Genomic DNA, 18,133 nt, shown 5'->3' with positions numbered 1-18,133 from the left:
GTTCCCCTCTGTCCCCCTCCCACACATATGTTTCCCTCTGCCCCCATGTATGTTCCCCTCTGTCCCCCTCCCACACACATATGTTCCCCTCTGTCCCCCCCACACACATATGTTCCCCTCTGTCCCCACATATGTTCCTCTGTCCCCCCCCACACACATATGTTCCCCTCTGCCCCCCCACACACATATGTTCCCCTCTGCCCCCCCACTCACATATGTTCCCCTCTGTCCCCCCCCCACACATATGTTCCCCTTTGTCCCCACATATGTTCCCCTCTGTCCCCCTCCCCCACATATGTTCCCCTCTGTCCCCCTCCCACACACATATGTTCTCCTCTGCCCCCACATATGTTCCCCTCTGTCCCCCCCACACACATATGTTCCCCTCTGTCCCCACATATGTACCTCTGTCCCCCCCCCCCACACACACATAAGTTCCCCTCTGCCCCCCCACTCACATATGTTCCCCTCTGTCCCCCTCCCACACACATATGTTCCCTTCTGTCCCCCCCACACACATATGTTCCCCTCTGCCCCCCCCCACACACAATTTGTTTCCCTCTGTAACCTCCTCCCCCACATACACTAATATGTTTTCCTCTGCAGCCCCCCCCCCCCCCCCCCCCAAAGCACTTCAGTTCTTCTCTGCGACCACCCCCCCACACCTCTGTCCCCCTCTGTACATAATACAATATAAACCAGCCAGCAGAATTTTTTTTTTTTTATTCAGGTTACTGTTTTTCCACTACCTGTCTGTGGCTCTGGTAACCTCGCTGAGAAGAGTGGCGCTGCTGTCTGTTCTCACAAACGATCCCGATGGTCCAGGGAGAGGAGGGCAGTGAAATGGCGCCAATCCCGAACCTATATGCAGCCGGGCTTCCATCTCATCTGCCCCGGCCGGTTCTATGTATCCTGCAGGCAAGCAATCCAAAGCTGGCTGACGCTGCTCTTTCCCCGGGCTCTCTCCCCTCCTCTTCTCACTGCCGCCGCTAGGGAAGATCAGAGACAGTGACGATGTGACCGAGGTCACACTCACTGGCACTACACTATGATCATCAGGAGAGCGCAGCGGCACAGGGGATGTTTCCTTTTCTTAATGGATACAGTACCCCGCCGCCGCTGCACTGGCGCCTCTGATGCTGTATGGAGGGACTCGAGAGCAGAGCGGCAGTTGCTGAGGGAGAGAGGGAGTAGGAACACCAGTGGCCGGGCGCCCTAGGCGGCAGTGCGCCCTAGGCGCCTGCCTAGTTCGCCTAGTGGTAGCACCAGCCCTGCGTATAGTATAGTCAGGGGTGAGTTTGTGTTTGTTCCAAATCTGAAAATCAGCTGCTGCTACTTGGCTAATGAGCTGTGGGCGGGAAAGCTTGTTGCATCATTTACCTAATATGGCTGCATGTTCCCTGGATTTTTCTCAGTATGAACAGGTATTCATTATCCTACATCACAAGACACAGAGCAGGCTATAATCATGACCATCTGGGCTATGCGCTACCTATAGGTCAATGGACACTGGCAGACCAAGAAGTCCTTACATAGAACTCCTCCGATACAGGAAGTACTTCACTTTTTTTGTCATTGTCTTGAAGGTGATGGTCACTGACATTTAGCACTTTTTATGGTATTACCACTGGTCTCAAATGGATCCAGTAGGGATCAAAGGAGCAGATCCATTCTTGTAGCTGGGATGCTGAAATGTATGGTACTTGGGCCCCGCTAGAAAATGATGGGAGATTGTGGGGATTGCCTGTAATTTCAGTGCTGGACCCTGCATTAAGGAACCCTGCACAGTTCAGCACTGGCCAAGATTTTTTTTGTCGGGGTGATGTACAGGTCCAGGGCAGTGGACCCCAGAACAAGGGGGACAGCTTCCATGAGGGTCCTTGGTGACGAAACCCACCATGATGGTTGAAGATACCTGCTTTAGGACAATTCTGCGGCAGGATTGGTAAGTGATTATTTGCTTTTAGCAGGCTCTCCTTAGGAAATTTTGGGCTGCCTGGTGTCCTTTTCATTTTGTCCACTAGGAGCAGGGTATGTGTTGTGGCTTTTTTTTCTTTGGGCTATATGTGATGTGCCTCATTAGAAACATTGGCCTCATTCCTGGGCCCTTTTTTTTTGTGTAAAGAAACTTTGTGGTCCCCTTTTTTATTATTTATTTTTTTTCTTCACCTGCAGCTTGGATTTGTGACTTTTTATAAGGTTGTTGCTTTTTTTTTTTTTTGAGCCTGGGGTGGGAGAGCGGGGGGTTCATGTAGTCCACACGCATGTACAGTGCAGACCGTAAGTGGAAATGCATTAGCTATATGAAGCCTTTACTTAACTGACAAGGCTTATGGAGGCAGCTGAGACTGGCTTGGCAGCTAAGGGAGAGACAGGGGACACAGTGCAGGCTAAAGACTTGGGCCACATGAGCGCTGCTAAGGGGGTGGATGCTGGAAGCCTGCATTCCTGTTCTTTGCATTATTGCTGCATTGATCTGTTTGCTTGGAAGATAGGAGCGGCTATTTAACAAAACCCTATTTTGACAGGAATGTCTTCCAGAAAGCTAAGTGAGGGAAGCTCAGCCGGGAGGGGCGCAAGTACACCGCCATCAGGGCAGGGGACTCTAGTCATAATCCTTTTGTGTTCACATCTCCAGAAGCATCAGGTGCATCTGAGCCACTGGGTTTGTTTTGGCATTGTTTTTACTGCGTGTCAACTTTAGCGTATGTTACTAAGCATAACATGGCTGCGGCATCATGGGCCTGGAAGGAAAGATTGCTGGGATGGTTCTATCCATGTTTTAGAGTGGTAAAGGGAGGGAAAAATCCCCTTCACCTGATCCCCCTCTGGCGGTGGATGAAGAATGGGTGGATATTGAAGAGAAGGACGTTGTGGTAGAACTTGAGGAAGGTCAAGCGGTCTGCATCTGAGGATTGTGAGCCTGAGGAGGCTCAGGGACTATCTGTGTGTCAAGCCCAGAAGATACTAGTGCAGTCCCTTTCTGAAATGGTTTGCTCTAATTTTAGGTTGCCTCTGGTAGAAACCTCAGCAGTTTGGGATCTCTGCATCCACCGCAGTGTTCTCAGGCATTTCCCTTGCATCCTCTTTTAGAACAGATGTTATATGTGGGATAGGATCACCCAGATAAAGTGTTTTTTTACCCCAAAAATTTTCTGTATCGTTCACTGACACGGCTCCATTAATTGTGACTGTAGGGTTATTACGCCACCTTCAGGAGAGGACTAGGCAGACCATGTTATACATGTGAAAAAGCAGAACTTTACAGTTCCGCCCAGGGGGTGGTCCCTCTGGCAATAATCCCTCAGCCTGCTTCTTGCAGCTCAGTTTTTTTTCTGCCTAGTGAAGGAGATGGACCTAGGCTCCCTGCGGGACCATTGGTCCTGGGATTTTTTGCTGAATGTTTGCTTTTTGCGCAAGATGTTAAGATCCTGTGATCTCCTATCAACAGCCGGCTGGGTGACAGGCTGGATGATCTAGATCCTTGTGGTCTCCCCAGCTTGGCCATCGAGCGTGTGCAGACCCTAGCTACACGCTGGGTCAGCCACGACATGCCCCTCAGGCTCCAGGAGAGGCCGGTGAGCGTAACGCTCCGGGGCACACATGACCAGACTACCGATGTCCTTGTCAGTGTGCCGTGGCCAGCAGCCACCCCGTACTGCTTGGAGAGTGGGTCTGTGATGAGATGTCTCCAGCTCGTCTGGATGGTAAGTACAGCTCTCCCTGCCTCGGCAGGATTGAGCAGCTGGGCATTCCCTGGGAGGTCGATTAGGGGTCCCTCTCCTGCCTCTCTTTTCTCCCTGTCCCTATTCCCCCCTCCCCCCTTTGGGGGGATGCTGCATGATGGGCTGCTGAATGGTGTACCTGTAGCCAGGGCTCCCCTGGGGGGCTCTCTCCTTAGCTGAGGGACTGCACTGGGTGTCTGTGTCCCTGGGTGCCTGTGGTCTCCCCGCTGGGTGTCTGGAGGTCTGCATGTGCTGATCGCCATAGCGATGTTCTGCCGCCATTTTCTCTGTCTGTTCACTGTGTACAGTTGTTTGTCGGCCATTTTTGGTGTGCCTCAGTGGAAAACATGGTCAGGGGCCATTTTTCTGTAGCTTGGTGGCCATTTTCTCTGTGATTATGTCCGTTTTATACAGGGTGGCCGGTGGCCATTTTGTTGTATTCCAGCTCTGTTTTTATGCTCAGTGCTGGTCCCTGCTGCTCCAGAACAGCGCGGTTTTTCACTCAGTAATGGTTAGTCTTGCGTTGGGGGCCCCTCAGTCTGCAGCAGCTAGGAGGGTGGGATTGTGCACCTGCCCTAAGTCCCCAAGGGTGGCAGACAGTGTGGGTCAGCATGCCTTCAGAAACTGGTGTTTCTTCTCCAGACCTCCCTGCAATTGAAACCGGCTTGTCTGCAAACAGTGCAGTACCTTTGGACGCCTTGTCGGCGGTCCTTGAAACTTTCGTTGCCAGGGTGGAGATGGTGTGCGGGCGCAAAGGTGGTAAAAAGCACCCCCCTGCCCCCCCCCCCCCCGTCCTCCAAGGAGAGCTCTGACGCAGACTCGGGCCCCGCTGAGACGGGCGGCCCCTGCTCTGTTGCTTCAGATGACGCTGACCAGGACCAATCGCACAGTGAGGATGATTCCCCGTCCGGGTCCGCGCAAGACAATGTGCTAGTTGAAGCACTTATCACAGCTGTGCGTGATACCCTGAAAATTCTGCTGAAGTAGCGGCCCCTTTTGGGTCCCATAAGCCAGCCCGTACACCTACGGTGATTGCGTATCTGACTTATTTTGATAAGTTCATATACAAGGAATGGAGTAGCCCTCAACGGACCTTCTTGGTCCCAAAAAGAATGCCAGTGCGTTACCCCTTTGAGGAGAGCCTTCTTAGAAAATGCCCGGCTCCTCCGGTCGTAGACCCCCCCCAGTATCCAGGTTAAACAAAGTAACCATGATCCCGGTAGAGGGGACTCCTGCATTATAGGACCCTACTGACAGGAAGGCCAAGGCAGTGGCCCCTTCCTTGTTTACGGTTCTGGGGTCAGCAATATGAATAGTACTGGCCACAGCACTTTTGTTGCAGACACTGAATGGGCAAAACTTTTGCACTGCAAATTGGAGAAGCAGCAGGCTACTCCCGTCTGCATGGAACTAGCAGACAAGTTGGTGCACGGCCTTAAGTACATTTGTGACGTGGCCCTGGATACGCTTCCCCTGAGGCGCCTGATTTGGCTAAAATGCTGGTCTACGGACCAGGCTTCTAAAAAAAAAAAAAAAACCTTGACGGATCTACCCTTCCTTGGTGAGCGGTTCTTTGGAGCCTCTTTGGATGACATTATTAAGAATGTCACAGGTGGGAAGATTACCTTGCTCACACAGGCCAGGAAGACTAAGGCCGTGTACACACGGGCGGACTGTTCGCCCAACCTTGTCCGCTGAACAGTGTTTGGGCGGACAGTCCGCTCGTGTGTGGGCTTTCAGCGGACAGTTTCAGCGGACAGTTGGACGGACAAAGTCTTTCGGAAATTCCGAAAAACTGTCCGCTGAAACTGTGTTTGAGCGAACAGTCCGCCCGTGTGTGGGCTTGTCCGCTGTACTTTCGAAATGAGCAAACTGTTCCCGCTCGGAAAGTCCGCCCATTTCGAGCGCGTGTACAGGTAGGCGGGGCCCGCGAGGGAGACGTCGCGGGCTCCGCCGCCTGGAATGGGCTTAAAGGGGAACCCCAACGCCGAAAAAAATCGGCGTGGGGGTTCCCCCCAAGTCCACACCAGACCCTTGTCCGAGCACGCTACCCGGCCGGCCAGGAAAGGGGGGCGAGCGAGCGCGCCCCCCCTCCTGAGCCGTACCAGGCCGCGTGCCCTCAACATGGGGGTGCCTTGGGGAAGGGGGGGCCGCGCGGCCCCCCCACCCCAAAGCACCTTGTCCCCATGTTGATGAGGACAAGGGCCTCTTCCCGACAACCCTGGCCGTTGGTTGTCGGGGTCTGCGGGCGGGGGGCTTATCGGAATCCGGGAGCCCCCTTTAAGAAGGGGGCCCCCGGATACCGGCCCCCCACCCTATGTGAATGAGTATGGGGTACAATGTACCCCTACCCATTCACCTGTGAACTAAAGTACAATAAAAAACACAACACAGAGAAAAAATATTTTATTGCACAGCTCCGGGGGTCTTCGGGGGTCTTCTCGCCGGACTCCTCCGCTATGTGTGTGTAGCTCTTTTGCTAGCGGAGGAGTCCGGCTTTCTTCCTCCCCGCCGCCGGCCTCTTCTCCCGACTTCGGGGGTCTTGTCCCCCTCTTCGGTTCTTCTGCCGGGCCACCGCGCCTGGTCCGGTGGCCCGTTCTTCTGTCGCCGTCTTCCGTTCTTCTGTCGCCGCCTTCGGTTCTTCTGCCGGGCCACCGCGCCTTCTTGTAGCTCTTTTACAGGCGGTGGCCCGGTCTTCTGTCGCCGCCGCCGCCTTCCGTTCTTGTTCTTCTTCTTGTTGTTCTTCTTCTTCTCCTGGAGATGTTGACTCGACGAGCTCTCCGGCCGGAATGCCAGGGACACGCTCCGCTGCCACTTATATAGTGACAATGGGGCGGTGTCACATGGTATATGTCACATGGGTTGGTCACATGGGTTGATGTCACATGGGGACTATGACATCGTAAGGGGGCGGGGTCACCATGTGACCAACCCATGTGACATATACCATGTGACACCGCCCCATTGTCACTATATAAGTGACCGCACAGCGCGGCTCTGGCATTCCGGCCGGAGAGCTCGTCGAGTCAACATCTCCAGGAGAAGAAGAACAAGAACAAGAAGAAGAACAAGAACGGAAGGCGGCGGCGGCGACAGAAGACCGGGCCACCGCCTGTAAAAGAGCTACAAGAAGGCGCGGTGGCCCGGCAGAAGAACCGAAGACGGCGACAGAAGACCGGGCCACCGGACCAGGCGCGGTGGCCCGGCAGAAGAACCGAAGAGGGGGACAAGACCCCCGAAGTCGGGAGAAGAGGCCGGCGGCGGGGAGGAAGAAAGCCGGACTCCTCCGCTAGCAAAAGAGCTACACACACATAGCGGAGGAGTCCGGCGAGAAGACCCCCGAAGACCCCCGGAGCTGTGCAATAAAATATTTTTTCTCTGTGTTGTGTTTTTTATTGTACTTTAGTTCACAGGTGAATGGGTAGGGGTACATTGTACCCCATACTCATTCACATAGGGTGGGGGGCCGGTATCCGGGGGCCCCCTTCTTAAAGGGGGCTCCCGGATTCCGATAAGCCCCCCGCCCGCAGACCCCGACAACCAACGGCCAGGGTTGTCGGGAAGAGGCCCTTGTCCTCATCAACATGGGGACAAGGTGCTTTGGGGTGGGGGGGCCGCGCGGCCCCCCCTTCCCCAAGGCACCCCCCCATGTTGAGGGCACGCGGCCTGGTACGGCTCAGGAGGGGGGGCGCGCTCGCTCGCCCCCCTTTCCTGGCCGGCCGGGTAGCGTGCTCGGGCAAGGGTCTGGTGTGGACTTGGGGGGAACCCCCACGCCGATTTTTTTCGGCGTTGGGGTTCCCCTTTAAGCCCATTCCAGGCGGCGGAGCCCGCGACGTCTCCTTCGCGGGCCCCGCCTACCTGTACACGCGCTCGAAATGGGCGGATTTGCCTCCGCCTTACGTGGGCGAGTCCGTTCATTTCAAAAGTTGAGCGAACTGTTTGCCCAACCTTGTTCGTCAAACAGTCCGCTCGTGTGTGGGCAAGTCCGCTCATGCAAATTTTGAGCGGACTGTTTGATGAAACTGTTTGCCGAACAAGGTTGGGCGAACAGTCCGCCCGTGTGTACGCGGCCTAAGGAGCCACGCCGCAGGCAAGGGCCCTCATTTTCTGCTCAAGAGGCTTTTTCGTCCATCTGGGACTTCGGCTAAACACTCAGTCTGACAGGACTACCTCTGAGGGACCAAAGCATCCCTGGAACCGCAAGCCTGCGAGCAAAAGTGCTACCGCATGAAGGTTTGACCCCGCCCGTCACATGGGTGGGGGGGTCGCCTTCAGGAGTTTGCAGCCCGGTGGGCCTCTCGGTTATCCAAACAATGGGTCTGCAAACTGATTTCCTCTGGCTACAAGATAGAGTTCCTCTCTTGGCCACCAAACAGATTTTCCCCCTCCAGCATACCCTTACTCCCGGATTGCCGGGAGGCCCTATTGGGGGCTGTAAGGGACCTGCTAAGACACGGGGTGATAGTGCCTGTTCCAGAGTCAGAAAGGTTCCAGGGGTTCTACTCCAATCTGTTTGTAGTCCCCAAAAAGTAAGGGGTACATCCAATCTTGGACCTGAAAGCCCTCAATTGTGTTGTAAAAGTACAGAGGTTCAGAATGGAATCAGTTCACTCAGTAGTCGCTGCACTCCATCAAGGGGACTCCCTGGCATCTTTGGACATCCAGGATGTGTACCTGCACATACCCATATGCCTCAGGCATCAGAGGTTTCTGCGGTGTGCAGTTGGGGAAGCCCAGTACCAATTTGTGGCTCTCTCCTTTGACTTGGCATCAGCACCCCATCAGTCTTTACCAAGGTATTGGCTCCAATTTTGGCGTTGTTGCAACAACGCGGGATCGCAATCATTACCTAGATGGTACCTAGATGATCTCCTCCTGAGAGCATCTTCCGCCTCGGAATTAAAGGAGGATGTGATGCTCACCATGCAAGCCCTGCAGGAATTTGGGCGGATGTTGAACCTAAACGTCGGTGCTCATACCGACTCAGCGCTTGTAGTACCTAGGCTTATTGCTGGACTCCATAGAAGCGAGAGTTTTTCTCCCTTCAGACAAACTGCAGACTCTCAGAGCCACGGTAAAACTATTGATGAATCGCAGGTAGTCGTCTCTGCATTTCTGCATGCGAATCCTGGGCCTCATGGTGGCCTCCTTCGAGGCGGTACTGTACGCCCAGTTTCACACCAGAGTCTTGCAGAAGGAGATATTAACAAAATGGGACAAATCTCCGTTATCCCTGAATCGGCAGATTCGGGTGAGCCTTTCAGGGACTCCATGCTCTGGTGGCTGAGGTCCCCGGCACTTCGGTCCGGGAAGTTGTTCCTACCTCTACATTGGACAGTGATCACAATGGATGCCAGCCTGACCACCTGGGGTGGAGTACTGAGTACAGTCGACCCAGAGCCTCTGGTCGGGGGAGGAATCCAAGTTGCCGATCAGTGTGCTCGAGCTTCGAGTGATCAGGATATGCCTCTTCACATGGTCGATGAGACTAAGAGGGCATCCGATCAGGATCCAGTCAGACAATGCCACGGCGGTGGCATATGTCAACCATCAAGGAGGAACAAGAAGCTCGGCTGCAGCACAGGAGGTCGCTCACATCCTTCAGTGGGCAGAGCGACATGTACCGGCCTTGTCGGCAATTTACATCTCGGGAGTAGTAAACTGGCAGGCGGACTACCTATGTTGCCAGATGCTGGACCCAGGAGAATGGGCATTGCATCCGGAGGTGTTCAGGCTACTGTGCCTGCGGTGGGGCACACCAGACGTGGATCTGCTGGCCTCTCGTCTCAATCGGAAGGTGCCAAGATTCGTAACCAGGACAAGAGATCCTTGGACAGATGCGTCAGACACACTGGTGGCTCTGTGGGGTCACGCCTTTCCTCCGCTAAAACTGTTACCACGTCTGCTCCGCAGAGAGGAGGCCGAAGGGATTCCAGTAATACTGATTGCCCCAGATTGGCCTTGGCGCCCCTGGTACGCCGACTTAGTGCGCCTGGTTGCGGATGCTCCCTGGCGACTACTGTTACGAGAGGACCTTCAGTCTCAAGGTCCGATTCTCCATCCTGCTTTACCATCGCTGGTTTTAATGGCATGGCTGTTGAGAGCCAGGTGCTAAGGAACCAGGGCCTGTCGGACTCGGTGATTTCAACTATGATGAGAGCACGATAATCTTCTCGAAAGATATATACCATCGTACCTGGAAGGTCTAATCTCCATGTGAGAGGAGAAAGGGTGGAGTCTATGCACCTATTCCGTTTCCAGGATCCGGTTTCTACAGTGAGGAATAGACCAGAAATTGGCTTTAAGCACCATTAAGGGACAAATATCAGCCTTGGCTGTTCTTTTCCAACGACCGCTGGTGTCTCACTCTTTAGTGAGTACCTTTTTTATTCAAGGGGTCAGGCATGTAGTTCCTCTGGTGCGTCCACCTTTACCCCTGTGGGATCTGAACCTGGTGCTATTGGTGCTTCAGAAACCACCATTTGAGAACATCTGGGAAATTCCCCTGTTGACTCTTTCTCAGAAAGTGGTCTTCCTAGTGGCCATTACATCAGCCAGGAGGGTTTCAGAACTGGCGGACTTGTCTTCCAAGTCGCCCTGTCTGGTTATCCATAAGGATAAGGTGGTGTTGAAGGTTTTCTGCTGAAGGTGGTTTCAGCGTTTCACATCAATCAAGGAAGTCAGACTCTGTTTGTTTCGGTACCTGGTTCGAAAAAAGGTATGGCGGTCTTGTCGGCCACCATTTCTAGGTGGATGAGACAGATTGTGGTACAGGCCTACGCCTTGAAGGGACAGGAGCCCCCCCTTTTCCTGTCATGGCCCATTCCACCAGGTCGTCATCAAGCGTCGGTCGCTCAAGTGTGTAAGGCAGCGACTTGGTCGTCTGTTTATACTTTTACCAAATTCTACGAAGTGGATGTAAGCACATCGTCTGATGCCTGCTTTGGCCGCAAAGTTTTGCAGGTGCCAGTGTAATGTTGCACAGCAAATTTTGTGTTTTGGCTCTGGTGTCAGTTTAAATGTGCAGGGTGGTTAAAAAATAGGATTTTTATAACCGCTTACCTGTAAAATCCTTTTTCTTGGAGTACATCATGGGACACAGCGCCTAAGTTATAACTTAATGGGTATATAGGCACCTTCAGGTGATGGACACTGGTATACCCAATACAGGAAGTTCACTCCCTATATAACCCCTTCTCCTACCAGGAGTAGCTCAATTTTTGTAGCAAAGCAATAAACTTGGGTCCGCCCCTCTTTTTGGGGTTTAAGTGTCCCATGATGTACTCCAAGAAAAGGATTTTACAGGTAGGCTATACATAATGGGACACAGAAGAAGCTGCGCTAAAGATTAACTTGTGAGACACAAACCATTGGAAATAAACCAATGGGCTTAACAATGGTAAACGGTAATGTGAAAAAAATATATAATGAGTGCACTAACCGACCTGGTAGCGTTTGCCTGGGGACTGCTGGGGACGCTAGTATAGATTTGATCAGATCAGATATTGATCTGTTCAGATTCTATACCACTACAGGAGGTTTATGCTTTGCATGTGGGTGTTAGCGGTACTGGCACTAACCTAGCGCTGCCTGGGGCGACGCAGACCCTGACCCTAAAACCTAATTGATATCACCCGCCGGGTGATCAGAGGGTTAAACCTTTATTGGGTAATAAATGGTGGGTGCCCTGATGCTATAAAAAGCAAACTAACCAGAGTCACCCGTAACACTTATACGGTGATCAGTGGTGAAAGGGTTAACTAGGGGCAATCGGGGGGTTCAAATTTTTATTAGGTAGTATATGGGGGTCCCTGGCGCTATATAAAAACCTGACAGGGAACCTATATAACTAACTGGCTAACCAGCGTCACCAGTGACACTTATACTATGATCGCTGGTGAAAGGGTTAACTAGGGGCAATCAGGGGGTTAAAACCATTATTTGGTAGTATATCAGGGTACCTAGCGATATAAAAACCTGGCGGTGAACCTAAAAAAATAACTAGCTACCTAGCGACAGTAGCGACACTGATGCAGCGATCAGAAAAATGATCGCTTAGTGACACTGGCAAAAGGGGGTGAAAGGGTTAACTCTAGGGTCAATCAGGGGTTTAAATCTTTATTGGGGGGTGATAGGGGGCTACCCTGGACCTAACACTAACTGCCCTGACAGTTTTAACTGTTACAACTGACACTGAATGCAGTGATCAGTAAAGAAATGATCAATGCAATCAGTGACATTGTGACAGGGGGGGGGAGGGGGGGGGGCGATCGGGGGGGGGGGGGGGTTTGTGTACCTATGTGTCAGTGTAGTGTTTTGGTGCACTTACTTTTAGTCTTCTCCTCGTAGTCCGGTCAAAAAGACCGCCCCGAGGAGAATGACGTCACTTCCTCCTTCCTGTGTAAACAATACACAGTGGGAGGAAGCTTGTCATTGGCCAGGAGCGATCCAGAGGGGGTGGCCAGAAACCAACGGCCATCCCCTCATCACGGATCGCTCCTGGAGCGAACCGGACCGCCGTATCCAGCGGGAGGGGGTCCGATTGGACCCCCCACCCGCTGGAAGGCAGGCACGTACATCTACGTGCTTGTGCCTGCCTGTGCTATTGTGATAACGTACAATGGCAATACGGCGGTCCTTAAGTGGTTAAGGTAACAACTCATCCTGTGCCCACTGTTCCCCTTGTAAAGGGTCTAAGGTGGGGAGGGGGATCTAGCATACTTCCTATCTATTTGAATGGAGGATGCGATTAAAGCCGCTAATCTTCCTTCCAAGCCCTGCAGGGTGGAGGAAAAGACATCTTCAGTCATGTATACAGGGGCCGAGTTGTGAGAAGCAGCTGCACCACCAATTTATTCCAGTGGCTCACCCTGCCTTGCCATAATTGATATTTCAGGTGGGGATGACCGTGTGGAGACATGACTGGAGTTCCTAACTCCTGGGGGTGAAATCTTTTGGTTTTTGTGGTGTCTTCTTTTGGTACGCAGAGTCCTAAGCACAAAAGCAGAGGCACTAATAACTTGCTGAATATAGTGATAAATGATGGCTCTACTAAGGTCAGCCTAGTGCTGGGAAAAATGTCCTTCCTGTATCAGGAATGCCACTTGCAGCCCTTGCATGACCCACTCCTCCTGTGTCCCGTGTGCAGCCTGCTTGCTCCTCTTCGCTATCAGCTGAAGAGAGCCTGCTGCAGCTGTTTCTTAAATCTGCTTGTTTTGCCATGCATCCTCATGGACGCTACACTGTGTCGTGCCTAGGCCCGCCCCTTCCTAAAATCTGCCCCCCTCCTTTAGTTTTCAAAAATATTCCCGCTCTCGCAGCTTTTGGGTCCACAGGCTCAACACAAGGGGAGGGGGGGAGAGGCAGAGGCCATGATACCAGCAAACAAAAAATAAACAACTGTTGGAGCAAAGTGAAGACAACAGATTAAGGTATGTCTCCACTCCCTTTAAACATTTTTTCCCTTGAAGAAATCATAAGCAGACTTTTTAGTTCCAAAGTTTCTTCCCTTACCTTATTCCCTCCACAGGATTTGCTGATTTAAGTCAATCCAACCTTCACCCGTCACGGCAGTCTGCGTTTAGCAAACCTTTAAGGACCGGGTGCCTTTTTTATCGGGGTTCCCTTCCCTTGGGCCTGTAAAAGCCCTGGGTCCCGAGGTCCAGCCCTCAAAGAGAGGTGTTACAGGCAAAACCTTGTGTTTCGTATACGAGGCCCGGGTAAAATCCAAATTGGCTTCAGTGGCACTTTGGATGGATCCGGTCTTTGGAGGCTATTTAAATCCCACAACACCAACACCTTAGACACTGGCGAGAAAACTGAGGTACTCCTGGTAGGTTAAGGAGTTGTATAGGAAGTGAACTTCCTGTGTTGGGTATACCAGTGTCCATCACCTGAAGGTGCCTATATACCCATTAAGTTATAACTTAGGCTTTGTGTCCCATAATGTACAATAAAGAAAGCTGGTCTGCTGTGCTGTCCTGTAAAATGAACGCAAAGCTACATAAAAAGTGCTTTATGTCACAGATGTCTTATTTTTTGTGAAATATATATTTATCAGGGCAGTATTAAAGAACTTGTTTAAACATTACATGCCATAAGAAATATTATTGGGTTGCTGCCTTTCCAAGAAGCTGCTCTGAGAGACTGTTCAGACTGTCTGCATAGATCGGTATCCTTGATCTTCTGTCAGTGAGAGGGCACAAGCCAGTTTAATTAGGAGCGATCGGTTCAGTTTTCTTTATGCTACAGTGTCTTGAAAAAGTATTCCCACCCCTTGAAATTTTCCACATTTTGTCATGTTGCAACAAAAAACATAAATGTATCTTATTGAGATTTTATGTGATAAATAGACAAACACAAAGTGGCACATAATTGTAAATTGGAAGGAAAATGATAATGGTTTTCAGTTTTTGTTTACAAATATCTGAAAAGTGTGGTTTGCATTTGTATTCAGCCCCTTTCACTCTGATACCCCTAACTAATATCTAGTGGAATCAATTGCCTTTAGATGTCACTTAATTAGTAAATATAGTCCACCTGTGTGTAATTTAATCTCAGTATAAATACAGCTGTTCTGTGAAGCCCTCATAGGTTTGTTAACCACTCCCCACCCGGCCAATGCACATATACGGCCGGGTGGGAGCCATCCACTTCTGATAGGACGTTCAGAAACGTCCTTCAGAAGGAGCGGGATCGCGCGCGTGCCTGTCCGCGCAGAAGCGCGATCCCGATGTGCTCGTGTCACCCGGACACGGCACATCTCAGATCGGCAGGAGGGCTCTGTGATTGGCCCTCCTGATCACATGACGACCGTGTCCAATCACGGCCGTCATGTGATGTAAACAAACAGCCGGTTGCTAGGCAATCGGCTCCTCCTCTCCTCACACAGAAGTCATCGCTGAGGAAAGGAGAGCAGATCGCAGGCCGGCTGGTGATCAGTGAGTATGAGCTGTTTTTTTTACAGCTTTTTACTCACTGATCATCAGTCTAGTGTAAACACACAACACACCACACAGTATAAACACAATGTCCCCACATATGTCCCCAAAACATGCATGTCCCTAATAATAAAAACATGTCCCCCACATATGTCCCACTAAAATCACATGTCCTAATGATTATCTGCACACATATGTACGTGATCACCTGCACACATATGTACATGATCATTTGCGTACATATGTCCGTGATCACACAAACCAATTATTATACACTTAACGGATATTTTTTACCAAAAACATGTAGCAGAATACATTTTGGCTTAAATTAATGACAACATTTGATTTTATTGGATTTCTTTTAAAATAGAAAAAAGAAAATATTGTTTTTTTTTTTCCAAATTTCCACTTTTTTTGCGCTTATATCGCAAAAAATAAAAAACGGAGTCGTGAATAAATACCACCAAAATAAAGCTCTATTTGTGCGAACAAAATTATAAAAATGTCATTTGGGTACAGCGTAGCATGACCGCGCAATTGTCACTGAAAGCGCTAGAGCGATGAAAGCTGAAAATTGGGCTGGAAAGGAAGGGGGCGAAAGTGCCCTGTATTGTAGTGGTTAAAGAACCTGCATCATGAAGGCCAAGGAACACACCAGACAGGTCAGGGTAAAGGATAAAGTTGTGGAGAAGTTTAAAGCAAGGTTTGGTTATAAAATTATCCCAAGCTTTGAACATCTCACGGAACACTGTTCATCATCTTAAAATGGAAAGAGTGGAAATCCACCTAAACTGACAGGCTGGGCAAGGAGAGCATTAATCAGAGAAGCAGCCAAGAGGCCCATGGTAACTCTGGAGGAGCTGCAAAGATCCACAGCTCAGGTGGGAGAATCTGTCCATAGAACAACTATTAGTTGTGCACTCCAACAGTCTGGCCTTTATTGAAGAGTGGCAAGAAGAAAGCCATAAGGCCGCGTACACACGCACGGACTGTTCGCCCAACCTTGTTCGGCAAACAGTTTGTCAAACAGTCCGCTCAAAATTTGCATGAGCGGACTTGCCCACACACGAGCGGACTGTTTGACGAACAAGGTTGGGCAAACAGTTCGCTCAACTTTTGAAATGAACGGACTCGCCCACGTAAGGAGGAGGCAAATCCGCCCATTTCGAGCGCGTGTACAGGTAGGCGGGGCCCGCGAAGGAGACGTCGCGGGCTCCGCCGCCTGGAATGGGCTTAAAGGGGAACCCCAATGCCGAAAAAAATCGGCGTGGGGGTTCCCCCAAGTCCACACCAGAACCTTGTCCGAGCACGCTACCCGGCCGGCCAGGAAAGGGGGGCGAGCGAGCGCGCCCCCCCTCCTGAGCCGTACCAGGCCGCGTGCCCTCAACATGGGGGGGTGCCTTGGGGAAGGGGGGGCCGCGCGGCCCCCCCACCCCAAAGCACCTTGTCCCCATGTTGATGAGGACAAGGGCCTCTTCCCGACAACCCTGGCCGTTGGTTGTCGGGGTCTGCGGGCGGGGGGCTTATCGGAATCCGGGAGCCCCCTTTAAGAAGGGGGCCCCCGGATACCGGCCCCCCACCCTATGTGAATGAGTATGGGGTACAATGTACCCCTACCCATTCACCTGTGAAATAAAGTACAAAAAAAACACAACACATAGAAAAAGTATTTTATTGCACAGCTCCGGGGGTCTTCCGTCTTCGGGGGTCTTCTCGCCGGACTCCTCCGCTATGTGTGTGTAGCTCTTTTACTAGCGGAGGAGTCCGGCTTTCTTCCTCCCCGCCGCCGGCCTCTTCTCCCGACTTCGGGGGTCTTGTCCCCCTCTTCGGTTCTTCTGCCGGGCCACCGCGCCTGGTCCGGTGGCCCGGTCTTCTGTCGCCGTCTTCCGTTCTTCTGTCGCCGCCTTCGGTTCTTCTGCCGGGCCACCGCGCCTTCTTGTAGCTCTTTTACAGGCGGTGGCCCGGTCTTCTGTCGCCGATGTCGCCGCCGCCTTCCGTTCTTGTTCTTCTTCTTGTTCTTCTTCTTCTTCTCCTGGAGATGTTGACTCGACGAGCTCTCCGGCCGGAATGCCGGGGACGCGCTGTGCGGTCACTTATATAGTGACAATGGGGCGGGGTCACATGGTATATGTCACATGGGTTGGTCACATGGTGACCCCGCCCCCTTACGATGTCATAGTCCCCATGTGACATCAACCCATGTGACCAACCCATGTGACATATACCATGTGACCCCGCCCCATTGTCACTATATAAGTGGCAGCAGAGCGCGTCCCTGGCATTCCGGCCGGAGAGCTCGTCGAGTCAACATCTCCAGGAGAAGAAGAAGAAGAACAAGAAGAAGAACAAGAACGGAAGGCGGCGGCGACATCGGCGACAGAAGACCGGGCCACCGCCTGTAAAAGAGCTACAAGAAGGCGCGGTGGCCCGGCAGAAGAACCGAAGGCGGCGACAGAAGAACGGAAGACGGCGACAGAAGACCGGGCCACCGGACCAGGCGCGGTGGCCCGGCAGAAGAACCGAAGAGGGGGACAAGACCCCCGAAGTCGGGAGAAGAGGCCGGCGGCGGGGAGGAAGAAAGCCGGACTCCTCCGCTAGTAAAAGAGCTACACACACATAGCGGAGGAGTCCGGCGAGAAGACCCCCGAAGACGGAAGACCCCCGGAGCTGTGCAATAAAATACTTTTTCTATGTGTTGTGTTTTTTTTGTACTTTATTTCACAGGTGAATGGGTAGGGGTACATTGTACCCCATACTCATTCACATAGGGTGGGGGGTCGGTATCCGGGGGCCCCCTTCTTAAAGGGGGCTCCCGGATTCCGATAAGCCCCCCGCCCGCAGACCCCGACAACCAACGGCCAGGGTTGTCGGGAAGAGGCCCTTGTCCTCATCAACATGGGGACAAGGTGCTTTGGGGTGGGGGGGCCGCGCGGCCCCCCCTTCCCCAAGGCACCCCCCCATGTTGAGGGCACGCGGCCTGGTACGGCTCAGGAGGGGGGGCGCGCTCGCTCGCCCCCCTTTCCTGGCCGGCCGGGTAGCGTGCTCGGACAAGGGTCTGGTGTGGACTTGGGGGGAACCCCCACGCCGATTTTTTTCGGCGTTGGGGTTCCCCTTTAAGCCCATTCCAGGCGGCGGAGCCCGCGACGTCTCCTTCGCGGGCCCCGCCTACCTGTACACGCGCTCGAAATGGGCGGACTTTCCGAGCGGGAACAGTCCGCTCATTTCGAAAGTACAGCGGACAGGCCCACACACGGGCGGACTGTTCGCTCAAACACAGTTTCAGCGGACAGTTTTTCGGAATTTCCGAAAGACTTTGTCCGTCCAACTGTCCGCTGAAACTGTCCGCTGAAAGCCCACACACGAGCGGACTGTCCGCCCAAACACTGTTCAGCGGACAAGGTTGGGCGAACAGTCCGCCCGTGTGTACGCGGCCTAAGAAAGTCCTGTTTGCAGTTTGTGAGAAGCCAT

At 52.4% G+C, this 18,133-nt stretch overlaps 1 protein-coding gene across 3 annotated transcripts in view; it reads left to right on the top strand.

Annotated features, from left to right (window-relative positions):
• LRRK2 (leucine rich repeat kinase 2) overlaps positions 1-18,133 on the top strand; it is a 474,491-nt gene that overhangs the window by 41,130 nt on the left and 415,228 nt on the right. The window lies entirely within an intron of this gene.

This window comes from Lithobates pipiens, unplaced genomic scaffold (genome assembly GCF_037356315.1).
Source record: "Lithobates pipiens isolate NorthernLeopardFrog02 unplaced genomic scaffold, aLitPip1_a1.2 Scaffold_8, whole genome shotgun sequence".
Taxonomy (NCBI): Eukaryota; Metazoa; Chordata; class Amphibia; order Anura; family Ranidae; genus Lithobates; species Lithobates pipiens.
This window is presented reverse-complemented; position numbering and strand designations above follow the sequence as displayed.